This window comes from Carassius auratus, chromosome 20, assembly GCF_003368295.1.
Source record: "Carassius auratus strain Wakin chromosome 20, ASM336829v1, whole genome shotgun sequence".
Taxonomy (NCBI): domain Eukaryota; kingdom Metazoa; phylum Chordata; class Actinopteri; order Cypriniformes; family Cyprinidae; genus Carassius; species Carassius auratus.
This window is the reverse complement of record NC_039262.1, coordinates 4,433,222-4,447,448: the sequence shown is the minus strand read 5'-3', so window position 1 is coordinate 4,447,448 and position 14,227 is coordinate 4,433,222. Positions and strand designations below refer to the sequence as shown.

The 14,227-nt window shown below is 35.2% G+C and overlaps 1 long non-coding RNA gene across 1 annotated transcript in view; it reads left to right on the top strand.

Annotated features, from left to right (window-relative positions):
- The window catches only part of LOC113120615 (uncharacterized), a 48,881-nt gene that overhangs the window by 861 nt on the left and 33,793 nt on the right, over window positions 1-14,227 (top strand). The gene's annotated exons all lie outside the window — the stretch shown is intronic.

Below are 14,227 nucleotides of genomic sequence, written 5' to 3'. Positions count from 1 at the left end.
CACGACTCAACCAATCAGAATCAAGGACTGGCCAAAACTATCCATTTTATGATCCCTATTTTAAAATCCCCTTTCTCAAATCAGGCTGTTCTGAGATTCCTGGCAGAATGATGTAGTTCTGCACAGGCCCCTCCTACAATAGTTTGATTGACAAGACCGTCTTACCTTAGACCTGCCCTGAGTTGAGCTGAGAGCTATCCGCCTTTGTGTTAACTCCGGTGCAGGGGAAGACAAGAATTACTCCGATTAAGTGATTGAGGTGTTTTGTTGTTAGATATAACAATGAATAATTTAAAGCGACATTCAACAAAACAGGTTGCTGTAAAAAGAGCTGGGCCTGTATACATAAAGAATCTTAATGCAATAAGTAGCTCCTAGTGACAAAATTCTAAGAAAATCCTTAGAAATGTGGGCGTTTACTCTTAAAATTAAAGAAAAAATCCTAGTAAAGAAAAAAGTAATTCAAAAAGCGTCTTAACCCTTAAAATAGGTCTTAGTTTAGTAATTATAGTAATTAATAACTTTACCCTCATGTTGTTCCGAACCCGTAAGACCTCGTTTTTTTTTGGAACACAGTTTAAAATATTTTAGATTTAGTCCGAGAGCTCTCAGTCCCTCCATTGAAGCTGTGTGTACGGTATACTATACTTGTCCCTTGCTGTGACACCCGGCCCGAATTTTCCTTTAAGAATGGCATTGTGTTCATCCACTAACTGGGCTAACACTGTTCCTCTGTCCAGTTTGGCTTTCTCACCCTTCTTGGTTTTGATTTCATGTTTGATACAGTAAAACCAACATTCAAACCGCCACTTAAGTAGGACAGCAATCACTGTAATTGGAAAGAGTGGAACAATTTTTATCATTCTAAGCCAATCAAATACCTTATAGGAAACTAAAAGCATGGTAAATAAAAAAAGGATTTAAATAAACCCCCATATAATGTGTCTGTGTGTGTGAGAGAACGGTCAAATAGGAAAAATTACGCATGTAAATTCAAAGTGAGAATTAGAATAGACCCTATAATTAAAATCAGATATTTCTCAGATCTGATTTGTTAAAACGGTTCCATTACACTTGGCCACATAAACGTGTCTCAGCAAAACAGATTTTTTATTTGATCTTCAATTCTGCACTATATGCAAATTAAACAAAGTTCACGTCAAGGAAAGCAACAGATATGTGCTATCCGATATTTCAAAATCAAAGACTGGGTATGTTTAAAGGTAAGTATCAGATAAACTCAGCTTTTGGTTATAAAAATGGAGGTAACTTTCTGGGTATTATAAGTAGCCATAGGAAATTATTATCTCAACATAACATGTTTCAGGGTTAGTTTACGCATGCATAACCTACTGACAAGACTATATTCTAGCATATATATATATATATATATATATATATATATATATATATATATATATATATATTAGCATGATATGCTAATAATAAAGCACTAATATAAGAAATATATAAGGTAATATTATTCTAATATGGTACATATATTTATTGTATTGCAAATATAATGGTTATAGTGGTTATCTGTAAACTGTAAAATTATGACAAGTTTGTTCATTTTATTATTATATATTTATTATATTTTATATTATCTCACAGTCACACAGCATGAATCTTTTTTTATATAATATATTTCTATAATAAAAAGACATATTTGCTCTGGCGACTTATATAATTAACATCAAGCTATAATTCCTATTCTCAAGGTTTAATATTAAATGCAAAAGAAATAAAAATTCTCATGAAAACTCATGAAATGACCAGCTATAAACAGGCCATTATAAAGTCAAGCATTCTGTTTGGCTGTCCATGTTTTAAATCATTTATCACCTGAAATGTATTTATTTTTTTCAAATTTTTACGAACGGTAACTTTAACCCTAACAATGTGTCCCTTGCAACCAATCACATCATAGCCTTGACGTCATTGAATTTCAGTCAGAGTCGTGCAACACTCAATCGCCGTTAACGGAAAAAAACGGCGTCTGGTCTCCTTTCCAACGCACTGCATTAGCTTTAGCCATTACACATTTTTGGCTAATGGTTGCAGGCTTGGCTTCTAGTGGCTTTGACTTTAATATGAGTATTTATACCAGGATGCATTCTGATTGGCTGTCAGTGTAATTATCAAACATGAGCTGGGAAAAAATCGTTCTGAAAGTAATTCCAACCAACCATAACGTTCCCATGTGACTTAATCATTACAGTTGTTGTGTCTAGTTCCTTATTCTCATATAATTAGGACAGTTATTAAAAGTTTAGTCACTTTTATGGTTATAGTTGTTGTCTGTGGTGTAAAAGGCCAGAGTTAGCATTTCCTTATCCTGTTTCTTCCATCATTAAGCTTTCTTTTATACTTCTCAATAAAAAGTTAAATAATAAAACGAAGCTAGATTTCTAAGGTTTTCTGAGTGTTTTAGAGCATTGTTATGTGGTTGCTAGGGCATTATGGGTGTGATATTTGAGTCTCCATGACCTTCTGGTTTCTAAATATGGTTCAGATTCATATTCTTTGAGATTTATCAAACTTTCTAGACCAGCTTTTGTCATCTGCCCAATGAAAATCTTATCAAATTTAAAGCACACTTTTATTCAACAAGTCACATAATTATAACAATGGTTTGTTCAAATCTCTAACCCTTAAATGTAAGTCTTAAAAGCAAATGAAATGTAAACATGACCTGTCTGGGCAATGGCCACTATAGAATTCATTTTTGATGAGTAAGGTCATAAAATGAACACGAGTATCCTCTCTGAAGGGGGTGTGTGTTAATGTTGTGGACTTTATTACTGAAACAGACAGAGTAAGGGGATCTGTAATGATGTCAGCAGGACACAGTGTGTTTAATTCATTATTGTTCTAGGGTTCTCTGTGAATGTCATGGCTGATTCCTGCTGCCAACTAGTGAGTAAAACCTGATGAGTCCCTAAAGGAATAGATATGTCTAACATTTTCAGACATTTGAATGACTCTATCGTCCCCTTGGTACTAATAAGGTTATTATTGGCACATTAGTGCAAAAACATCATGCGAGCAAATGTTTTTTAATTTTTTAATGCATCTTTTTGTCTTATTGTGCAAGATTCTTTAGTGCATGCAAAGCGTCTGCCTTTGTAATCTTTTTACATTTATAGTCTTTTTTATTTCTAGTGTAACTTGCTCGTGTCTTAACTACAAAAATTGTATTTAGTAACATTGATTACATTAAAAATGTTATGTAATATAATCAGAGTACTTTTAGATTACCTTTGACCTAACTTGTTTATCATGTTGATTTTGAATAGCATAATCTTGTGCCATATTGATATAAAATGCAAAGAGAAGGAAAATGTATTCCATTTATTGGTATAACACACATGAAGTGCATGTAGAATGCATGTAGAAACTACATGGTAAATAAAAATGAATGTCCTCATCGGTAGTTAATGGAATATTGATATGTTGAGAAAACATTTCCTCAAATTGACATAATTTTTTAATATTATAGCTACCTGACTAATAACTCATCTGTGTGTGAATGTCCACAAAACTGAAGACTTTCTGTATGCATAAGCAGTGGGACGTTTTAGAATAGAACATTTAAAGATGAAAAAGAAGAATTAGGGAGAATCAATGTGAATCTGTTATCAATATATGAATACTTTTTTGCTATCTTGTGAATAATATGCAGTCATATAATCAATAAAATGTAACTAGTCTGATTAGGAGTATTTAAAAATGTACGTAAAATAATTTAATTACTAAGTACTTAATTTTTGGTATCTGATTATGAAATTCAGATTAGGCTAGGCTTATCAATTTCTACTCAACGCTTAATGCGTCACATTTTGTAAGTTAAATGAATGACAAATTCTGTTCATGTTGATGCATGTTCAACGAAATAACGTGCATGCAATGTGTTGGCCAAACATTCGCATCTGTTTGTGTTTTTTTCTGACTAAACCATAGACAGGATGTGATCTGTACAGCTTTGTGTAGTTGCTCAGAGCTGCTGGCCTTGGTTTTCCTACTGTTTATTCTGCAATCAGAGAAGACAATAGCGGATTTATGGATGTGGAGTTCTGGATTGGATGGATCATTATCAATGGGAATTATTAACTGCTTTAATGGGCCTTAACTATTCTACTAAAGTTTTCCCATTTCAGTAATATGTTATGAAATCTTACATAAAGCCAATGTGACCACAAGTCTACTTAGGGTCGTGGGTTCATGTGTTAAATTTCAGCCGGAAAATATTAGCAAGTTATCACATCAACACAAAGTCTCTCATATGAACATTTTCATAGCTCACATTCATTATCGTGTACAAATTCGATTAGTCATCATGGCTTGGGTGATTTGGAGATTTGGCGTCGTCGCAGAGGTGATGTCATAGATCGGAGTAGCCAGTAGGAAAGTTCTCATTTGTTTCAGACAAACAAGCAAACATAACCTTGCACTGGCCTACGATGATGACGTGTTTTTCTGGCAAGGCCAGCTCACCCTCTCATGGGGAGTCATGGAAAAACCATCTGGCATTTTCATCCCACCCAGAAATTTGATTTAACGAAGAACGCCCGCGCATACCTCCGTCTGGGGTCCACAAACGGAGAGTATCGCAAATGACCCAAATTGCTGCTCTATCTCGCAGCTGCCGCTGCTGATGCACTGGAAATTGTGAACAAAGTCCGGCAATACGTCATTTTCTTTTTTTTTTTTTTTTAAATAAAGCTGCTGCTATGATAATGTTTATTTTAACTTGATGATAAAATGTTTATTTCTCATGTGGGGCCCACTATGACCCATAAATACAGCTGATGTCAAAATAACCCAGCATGCATGTCACTCCTAAATCTGGGCTTTTAAATGCCCCATTTGGAATGGTACCCTGCTCTATTGCTAATTTAACAAACCACATAGCAACAAACTAAAAAACAGCCAGAAACATTCAAATCGTCCACCATAACATTCTGGCAAAAAGCCAGAATATCCAGAAATGTTTTAACAACCATGCAGAATACCTAGCAATGCTCTAGCAATCAGCATTGGACGTAATGCCTCACTTACTAGCTAATTAATTACAGTAATTTATTAATATTTCTCTTGGAAAAGTAAAGTAAGGCATTACTTAGTAATTGAATTACTTCTGACGTAATTGCATAAAATACTATAGAACAATTCTGTATAAAACTGTAGGCAATTTAACATGAAAAGGGAACATCTTATTGTAAAATGCATATTTTTAATGCAAAATTGTTACTTTAAATGAAATTACTTTTGAAAAATTCAATCTTAGCAATTTTATGTGATTTATTTAAAAGATTTAAAAGAGCAGGTTCACGTCTAGCCTTGTATTTGTTCAGCTGGTTGAGGCTGATTATGGGATTTAGTCATAAGCAATACAATACTTTTTTATAGAAAGCAATTTGTACAGTAATCTAATTACACTGTTTAAGATATAATTAGTATCTATTAATTTCTAACTTTTTTTGGAGTAACTTATCCAACACTGCTAGCAGTTGGCCAGAAACTCTAGCATCCACATAGCAACATGTTAAAAACCAGTCAGGGCACACTAGGAACCACATACTGTACCAATGTGTCCAAGAAAGCCAGAACACATAGGAACAGCAATCAACCAGAAAGCCAACAGTATTTACCAACATGTTAAAAACCTGTCAGACCACCCTAGCAACTGCATAGCAACATCAGAACACAACACTCAAGGGATCCGCTATCACAACCTCCAGAGTTTACATTAGTACACCTGTGAGGTTTTTACAGGAAAACAGCACTCGCATTAACTTCAGAACATTGATGTAGACTCTTAGTGTCATGCTATATTAACCAAAAAAAATAATATCTCATTTTTTTATTAATTCATTTAGAAATGAAGTAATCTTTATAAAATGGATCAATAACTCATTGGATCACTCCATTAGTTCAGAAATGAATTCAGGAACAATAAAATGGGCATTTAAATCGGAAAGGCATCATTTAGGAGGATGAGGTCAGAGTTCATTTCTGACTGTCATGTAGCTCCGAAATGGCGTGACCAATACTGGGTTTCCATTACAGATTTGCTCAAAACGTTTGCGATATTTTATAAATGTTGATAAAAAACATTTATCCAGTGTTATGTAGCTAAAACGTAATTGCGATAAGCCATGGCAATGAACGTTGGACAGTTTACGAATAATGCAGTCACCTCACTAGCCATTACTTTCAGTAAAAAGTGTGTAATTTTAGTGAAGCAGTGTGGAGAGTCGCTCCTGAAGCTTGCCGTAGTATGGCTGTTATAAACTAGAGATGTTCCGATACCCTTTTTCTCTTCCCGATACCGATTCCGATACCTGGGCTCAGGGTATCGGCCGATACCGAGTACTGATCCGATACCTGGGTGTATATCTGTATATACAGCTACTAGCCCTGTGTAAATTGCTAGAATTTTTTTATGGTGTGCTTCAGACAGATCCCTCAATAAAACATGAACAAATACATGGTGAACTACTGTATTTATTACAGTATTTTTATTATCTAACATGAATTTGACAGTATTATTTATTTTCTTATGCAAAAAAGAACTTCAAATGCAGCCAAAAATCTAACACCGCAAACTAAAAAAGGTATTTAAGTTTTACAATATAACTGTATAAAAAAACTGCAACAAATAAGTCTAGGAATATAAAAAAAGATCTATTAATCAGATAATCTCTAACAAGTAAAAAACAAGTAAAAAACAAGCAACCATCTAGGCATAATTATTATTATTATAGAGATGTATTATTATTACTGTAGGCTACAACAGTAGCTTTATATATTGTCAATTTACTCATGTAAACCAAACATTTATTTTAATGGGCTGCCATGAAGATCTTTGAGTGTCTGTGTTTATGATATGACAGTATTCTCAAATGAAACGGTAAATTCTCATGAAGTGACGGTTTATGCGTTCGTGTCCTCATGACACACAGCAGAGACTACAAAACAGCGAGCTCTCGCGCATCTGTGCCAGTCACCCACAGAGATGTAGATTTTGCGGGAGTAATATTTAAATAGTATTTTGCAGTTTAATATTCACAGACACTAGTATATATTCGGCTACTGTCTGGAGCCCTGCGTTTTGACTTACACGGAAGCGACTGAACGCAGCTGCCGGTACTGAATATACTCGAGAGTCTGTAACTACCGGTACTACAGAGACATACTGCTAACCACTGATCTATAATATAGTAGCGGCTTCACTGTCTTTTGGCAGTTTAGAATGTGATGAGTGATCCAGTCATATATAGATAAGGGCTGCTAACGCGTTTTCATTTCTTCTTCGCTGCTCTAAACAGGGGTTGCTTGTGGCAACACAGCACAACTTCCTGTGTTTTCAATGCATTTTGAGCAGCGAAGAAGAACCGTGCAGCGGTTAGGCAAAGCTTGCGGTCATAACTAGGTCTTTTTTAAGAAAATGGTATCGGATCGGTATATGGGTTCATGTACTCGCCGATGCCGATGCCAGAATTTGTTGTGGTATCGGAGATATTTCCGATACTAGTATCGGAATCGGAACAACTCTATTATAAACACCAGCACAGACGCATTGTGCCACAGACATATGCAGTGTAAATATAGGGTTATCCAAGTGTTAATAGCAAGGAAAGTCCTTTATAATTGAGAGTGGCCACAAATTAGGTGTTTTTTTGAGGTTATAGTAAATTGATGAATGATCATGTGACTTTTATGCACACTAGGTGACCTGTCAATGCAGAAAAGCTATTTCTATTGCCGCTTTGAGATATTTTCCTTTTTCGAAGTGCCTAAAAGACCACCTCATGCAAGTGCAAGATCTTTTTTTGTGAGATATGGGAGTTTTTCCATTCACTGTATTTTTCAATTTCGTTTCAATTTGTGCAATTTGACGGATAATGCAAGTGTGGCTCATGACAGTCAGGCTTGATTTATATTGAGACCCAAAACAAGGGGAAAAATCGGCAATGTTTAACGTCTCGGACATGCCTCTGCTGGAAAAAATAATGCAGCTCTCCTCAGAGAGGGCAAGAGAGGGCAAAACCCTTTGGGATATGTTCCCTGCTCCTAAAAAGAGCATGCAATAAGAATCCACACGGAGTGAACATGCTAGACACAGAGTTTATGAGCTCTCAGACATATAGTCAGTTTCTCCACGGATTTCCTGCGGCCTCCATTTGACTGAAAATATGCTGTGTCATACACGAACGGTCGAAATGGGAACGCAAGGATGTTTGTGATGAATGAACAATGAACCCTCTAGCGAGTTTCTCTTGACCGGTGCAGGGTCTGGGCTGTTTGAGATCGTTGCTGACATTATGTAAGACTTCTGTTTGAGGTCTGGTTTTGGCTGCTCTCAGATGTGCATCTGTCATGGGTGAGTAATACTGTGCAACAGACGTGTCGCTGAGGAAGCGTTAAAGGTGTAGCTCATCCAAAAATGATTTATTCACCCCCGTGTAGATCCAAATCTGTGAGCTATTATTTTCCAGGAAACACACAAGGAGAATTTGGAGAGAATCATTACAGCCTTTGGACATTCAACAGGTAAAAGTGGCCACTGCTGTCAAGCTCCAAATATAACAAAAAACATCATGAAACAAGCATGAAATCTATACAACTCATGCTTTATATAAAAGATAACATAATTTAACTGGTATAATGTTAATATACCAACTTATTGAAGTACTGAAATCTGTTTTGTACCTTTGTAATCCAATGGTAAGCACCAATAGCAGGTGGTGAAGGGAAAGTCACATGATTTGAAACAGAGCCCATTATAAGCATCTGTTAAATAATAATAAGATACCTAGAAGGTGCACAGTGTGATTCACACAAGCACTAAACACCATCATGGTGAGACTCATTAAACTGAAATATGCAATAAACATTCATTTAAAACAATATATGTAACATACAACCCTAATAAACATAACCGATAAGGACAAAATAAAAAGAAAGTTATTTCAAAGAAAAAACATCAAATTGAAAAACAAAATTTGAAATGCAACTCAGGGAATTCTGGGAACGTCAGTTTCAGAGATGAGTCTCAAGCAGAATAACAACATATCATGTTATTGCAATATTGCAGTAGCTTTTTCAGAGTGCCTGTTGATTGTTTCTGGCCATATCTGGAGTTTGACAACATTACCAGATGGAGTTCAGTGTAAAATGAGGCATGTATCAAAGCTAATGGCTCTTCTTCACTGGTCATAGAGTTCAGTCCTGACTCAGCAGGAGTGTTCACTTGTAGATTTAGACAGCTGAAAACAACAAGGACATAATCAAAAACAGACAAGCGTGGTTCTCCGGAAGCGCCTCTGTGTCTCACCAAGAGACTTTTGAAAATGGCAACCAATGATGAAGAAGCTTCAGGAGATGAATCATTGTAAAAGTAGATGCTGCTTTTTGCTTTATTGCATTTCTCAGCATTATTTGGTTGATGTTTTTAGTGCTGGGTAGTAACTGATAACATGTATTCTAGATTACGTAATCAGATTCCAAAAATTAAATACTTGTAATTAGATTATATTAAATTTTAAAATGCTCATAATCAGATTAGTCACTTTTTTTATGAATTACATGATTGCAGATCATTCACACAATGGCTGTAAATTATTCACAATTTATTGAATTTTTTTTTTCATTCATGTCATGCAAGTTTTTGTCAGTAAAACCACTTTGAACTTAAATATTTTCTTGAAGTTAATATTTCAATAGTTTAACAACACCATCCGCTTGTCCTCTCATGTTGGCTAATGTCGTTAATGACACACTGTTTCTCTTTTCTTATATAATGGAAATTGCATTTAAATTGACAAAATATGTCAAAAGCAATCGAAAAGTAATCCAAACGTACTCAGAATACGTAACCTAAAATGTAAAATCTTGAAAACTGTAGTCAGTAATTTAATCAACAAAGTAATTTGTGATCATTAACAGACTACAATTTTTAAGTAATTTACCATGCCCTGTATGTCTTGGTTACACTTTAGTTTAAGGTGGTCTTGTTAGTGTATTTATACATTTCACTACTGTGTAATTATAATTAACGTGTACTTACTGTATGGTTAGTGCTAGGACTAGGGTTTGGTTTAGGGTTACTGGCATGTAGTTATGCATAAAGTGTTACCAATGTCTGTTATGCTTCTGAGCATTTCAATGAGCAAATAAGACAAAAACAGGCACATTTGGTGCACAAGTCCAACCACTTAAAACAAACACTATTGTTGTGTGTCATGTTTACTGTGGGGAAACATCTTAAACTACAGTAGCTGAAAAATGTGCCTAGATGAACCAAACTAAAGTTTACGACTGATGTGACGAATCAGAAATGAGATCTCTTTACTTGTTTGTTTCTCCTAGGCACCACTGAGCTGAAAGTCTATTGCTTTTCTTTCCTCAACAATATATCAAACTATGGTTAGATATGTTAAGATATCCACTTCAAAACTCTACTATTGAACTCATCTTTTATTTCTCCTCTGGAATTGCACGGGGAACATCTGAGACATATAAGTTGATACATATTAACCATTTAAGTATAATGAAATATGAGAAACCTCTGAACAATAAACTTTCCTTCTGATGGGCTGGTCCGTTAGACTTTCTCTTGACTTTGGTCTTTCATTAACCATTCCCTTGAGTGAAGAACTATTGAACACAGACCAAAGTTTCTTTGAAAAATGTCTCCGCATTTGTTTGTGATCAACTCGCGCTCTGAGAACGGCTTTGGTATCTTGTCTTACTCTTGGATGACTGATACGTTTGGCATGTAATGACTTAAGATGGGTTTCACAAATCTTAAGAAAAGCAAATATACAGCCGTGTTATTATTTTAAGGGAATTTAACAATAAATCTTTAATCTCTCCCCAGGGAAAAGTGAGAGTTTCGACGTCTCTGCTTGCATGCTCACACAACTAGTGTGTTTAGTACTCTACAAATATATGGATGATGGTTTATTCTGAGAGCACTAAAAAAGATTTACTCCACAAGTGGCCCTTTCATTTTGACATGTCCTGATGGTTCATTTGAAACAGTCTCAGAGCTGTCAGTGATTGATTGGTTGAGTGCTCTACCAATCTGAACTCTTGCTTATTTGTACAAGGAGCAGTAACCCAATATGTTGAGAGCTGAGATCACCAGGGAGCTCGTGGGTGGTGGTAGCTCAGTGGTTAAAGATCAGGGCTGGAAGCCCAAAGGTCAAGGGTTCAGAATCCAGAAGGGGTTTGAGTTCAGAATAGGAAGGTTGCTGATTTCAACTTACATCATCATCGAGCCTTTGTGCATGACATTTTAGGCCTGAAAGATACTCTTGCATGCAAGAAAGGGCATGTAAATGCTTTTAGTGATGCAATGCAATGATGTGACAAATACGACAGCTTATTTTATTAGAGACATGAGAAGACATTTGAAGGAAACTATCACCTCATTGGGTGCAGAGATTTGTTACTGCCACAGTAGAGTAAGAAAACATGCTAAGGACATTACCATTCAGATGTTGAGGTCATTTTTTTAATGCGCAAAAGCTGCATTTATTTAAAAAAGTAAAAATGATAATTTTTAAAAATTAGAGCTCAAAATAGCTGTTTTCCATATATTTTAAAATGTAATTTTATTCCTGTGAGGCAAAGCTGAATTTTCATCATCATTACTTCAGTTATATACATGCGTGTATATATATATGTATATATATGTGTATATTTATGTATATGTATGTATATAATTTCGTTGTTTAAAACTTGTATTTATTTTTCTTTTAATACAAAGTAAAAAAAAAGTGTTTGTTTGAAACATAAAGTTGTCACAAATGCCTTTTTTTTCTCCAAAAAAAAAATTAAAAAAATCTTATTGACCTCAATTTTTTTGAATGGTAGTGTATACAGGCTTGCACACTTGAACACTTTCATGCTAAGTCTGTTTCCCAGCTAACACTGTCCTAAGTGTATGCTTTGGATAAGCAGCATCAGCTAAATAACTCAAAACCACATAGAAGCTCGCTTGCTTTTCACTTTCTTACAAATACACACACACACAGACTTGTGGCTATGAACAAGAAGCCTGACTCAATGTGGAATCAATTTCTTTATTGTAAATTTTCCAATGGTTGGCGTAAATGTTTGGCATGAACTTGCCGGACGGGAAAGGAAAGAAGAAAGGATGAAAACGTGTAAGTATTTCACCACAGGTCAGTGGTAGTCCTCTATTTGCAGTTCACCTTGATCCTTTAACTCCCAAAACTCATCATTTATTACAACGATGAGAGGTTTTAATTTAATTGATTTAAAACGCAACACTGATTCAAAGTATGATTTGCCAATTTATGGAAAGTTAGTCATACAAAGGCACACCAGTTGCTCTACCGTGTAGGAAAGTTCAAGTTAACAACTTCAGATTGAGATTTATTGGGGAAGGTAATGCTTAATATAAGGCCACAGTGTTAATGTCTTCTGGAAATTATACAAGCCTTTTTGTAACTGTTACACATGTTGTAGAATTATTCAAATTTCCTGGTTATAGTAACAGCATATTATTCTAATGTTTTTCAAAGGTTCCCATGGTATAAATGCATGGTATAAATATCCAAATATTACCCACATTTAATGCAAATTATTTTGTTGCACTACTGGTTTCCAAGCAAGTATTGTGGTTGGGATCTGATTAGACATTAGGACTACAATAAAAGTTTGTCAGATGAATTTAGAGGGTGTTCATAGTTGACTGTAGCTTTACATTTCAGTGTAATGATGTGTATGTGTGTTACTTCTGTTGAGATAGTCCATAAAGTATTGTTCATGGTTTTGTTATACTTCTTAGTGTTTTTATTTAATTGTATTAAATTGTATGTGGCTTGTTTTGCTCGTTTTATGGAGAGCTTGATTAATCAAGCCAATAAACTACTCTCTTCCTTATTGTGCAAATGTATCATTAAAAATGTATACAAAGATATAAAAGTGATAGACCTAATATAATTACAGTAACTGGCCTCTATAGTGGCAAACTAGTACAATTTCAAAACAATTAAGGTGTAACAAATCCTCATTTACAGACTTTGGTGGTTAGATCCATATAATCAGAAGCGGACAGTAGTGAAGTATTTTTAGTAGGGATGCACCGAAATGAAAATTCTTGGCCGAAACCGAAAACCGAAAAAGAGAAAACCAAGGCCGAAAACCGAAACCGAAACACCGAAATAAATTATGCCAATTTTTAGTACCATTGCATTTATTGCTATGACCGTGTACTAACTTTACTAAAATTAAGACATTGCAATTGCATAAATTAATATTAAAGTTTCAAAGATAATTACAATTACATAACTTATAAAAAAAAAAAAACATAAAAATACATAATTACAAATGATGTAAATATTTATTAAGCACATTGCAACAATGCACAGTATAAAATAAAATTCAAACTAAAAATGTATCCCACTCATGTGTATATTTAATAATAATGTACAGGCCTACTGGCCTGCAGAAAGGTTTTAAAATGACAGTTCTCTCATAAAAACAAAGTGCATTTAGGTGAAGTGCATTTGAAATTGTTCTATGTAGGACTAGAAAGTGCATTACTTCTCCAGTTGGCAAGACTGTTATCACTTCTGGGGATGGGGACTTCAGACAGATAACCATCTAGCTGTTGAGCAGTTGAGCTTGTCATCTGCCTGACATTTGAGAAATATGTGAGAGAGTGTATTTAAATAGGGCCAGGGCATAAATAAACATTTTTATCAAATTAAAGCAGAAATCTAGCAGAAAATCTAGCATAGATATGGCTACAATCTGATATTATGTATGTATATATGTTTGTGTGTGTGTATAAGAACAAAATAGCCAACGTATTATTATTATTTGAGGCACTTTCTTGCAGAATTCCACTGAACATATCAGACAACGATGGTGCATGCCACTCATCTGGTGCAGAGATCAGTCTTTTTTTCTGCGCTCTGATCTGTCTCCTGCGCTTGGCGCTCCTCCGTCTCCACGCGGGTTCTCCGCATCCAGCGCGGCCTGGATCATTTCTTGTGCGCGCTGCCTTATTTCCGCATCCAAGTAATGGTCATTATAACGCGGATCAAGCACATTCGCGATTAAGTGCAGAGGATCCGAAAAGATCTCAGAGAGACGTGTGCTAACAGACTCTATAAGACTGTACTTTTCTTTGTTTTTACTTCGTGGTCCGTCTTAATCTCTGTTAGGAGACGTTTTAGTG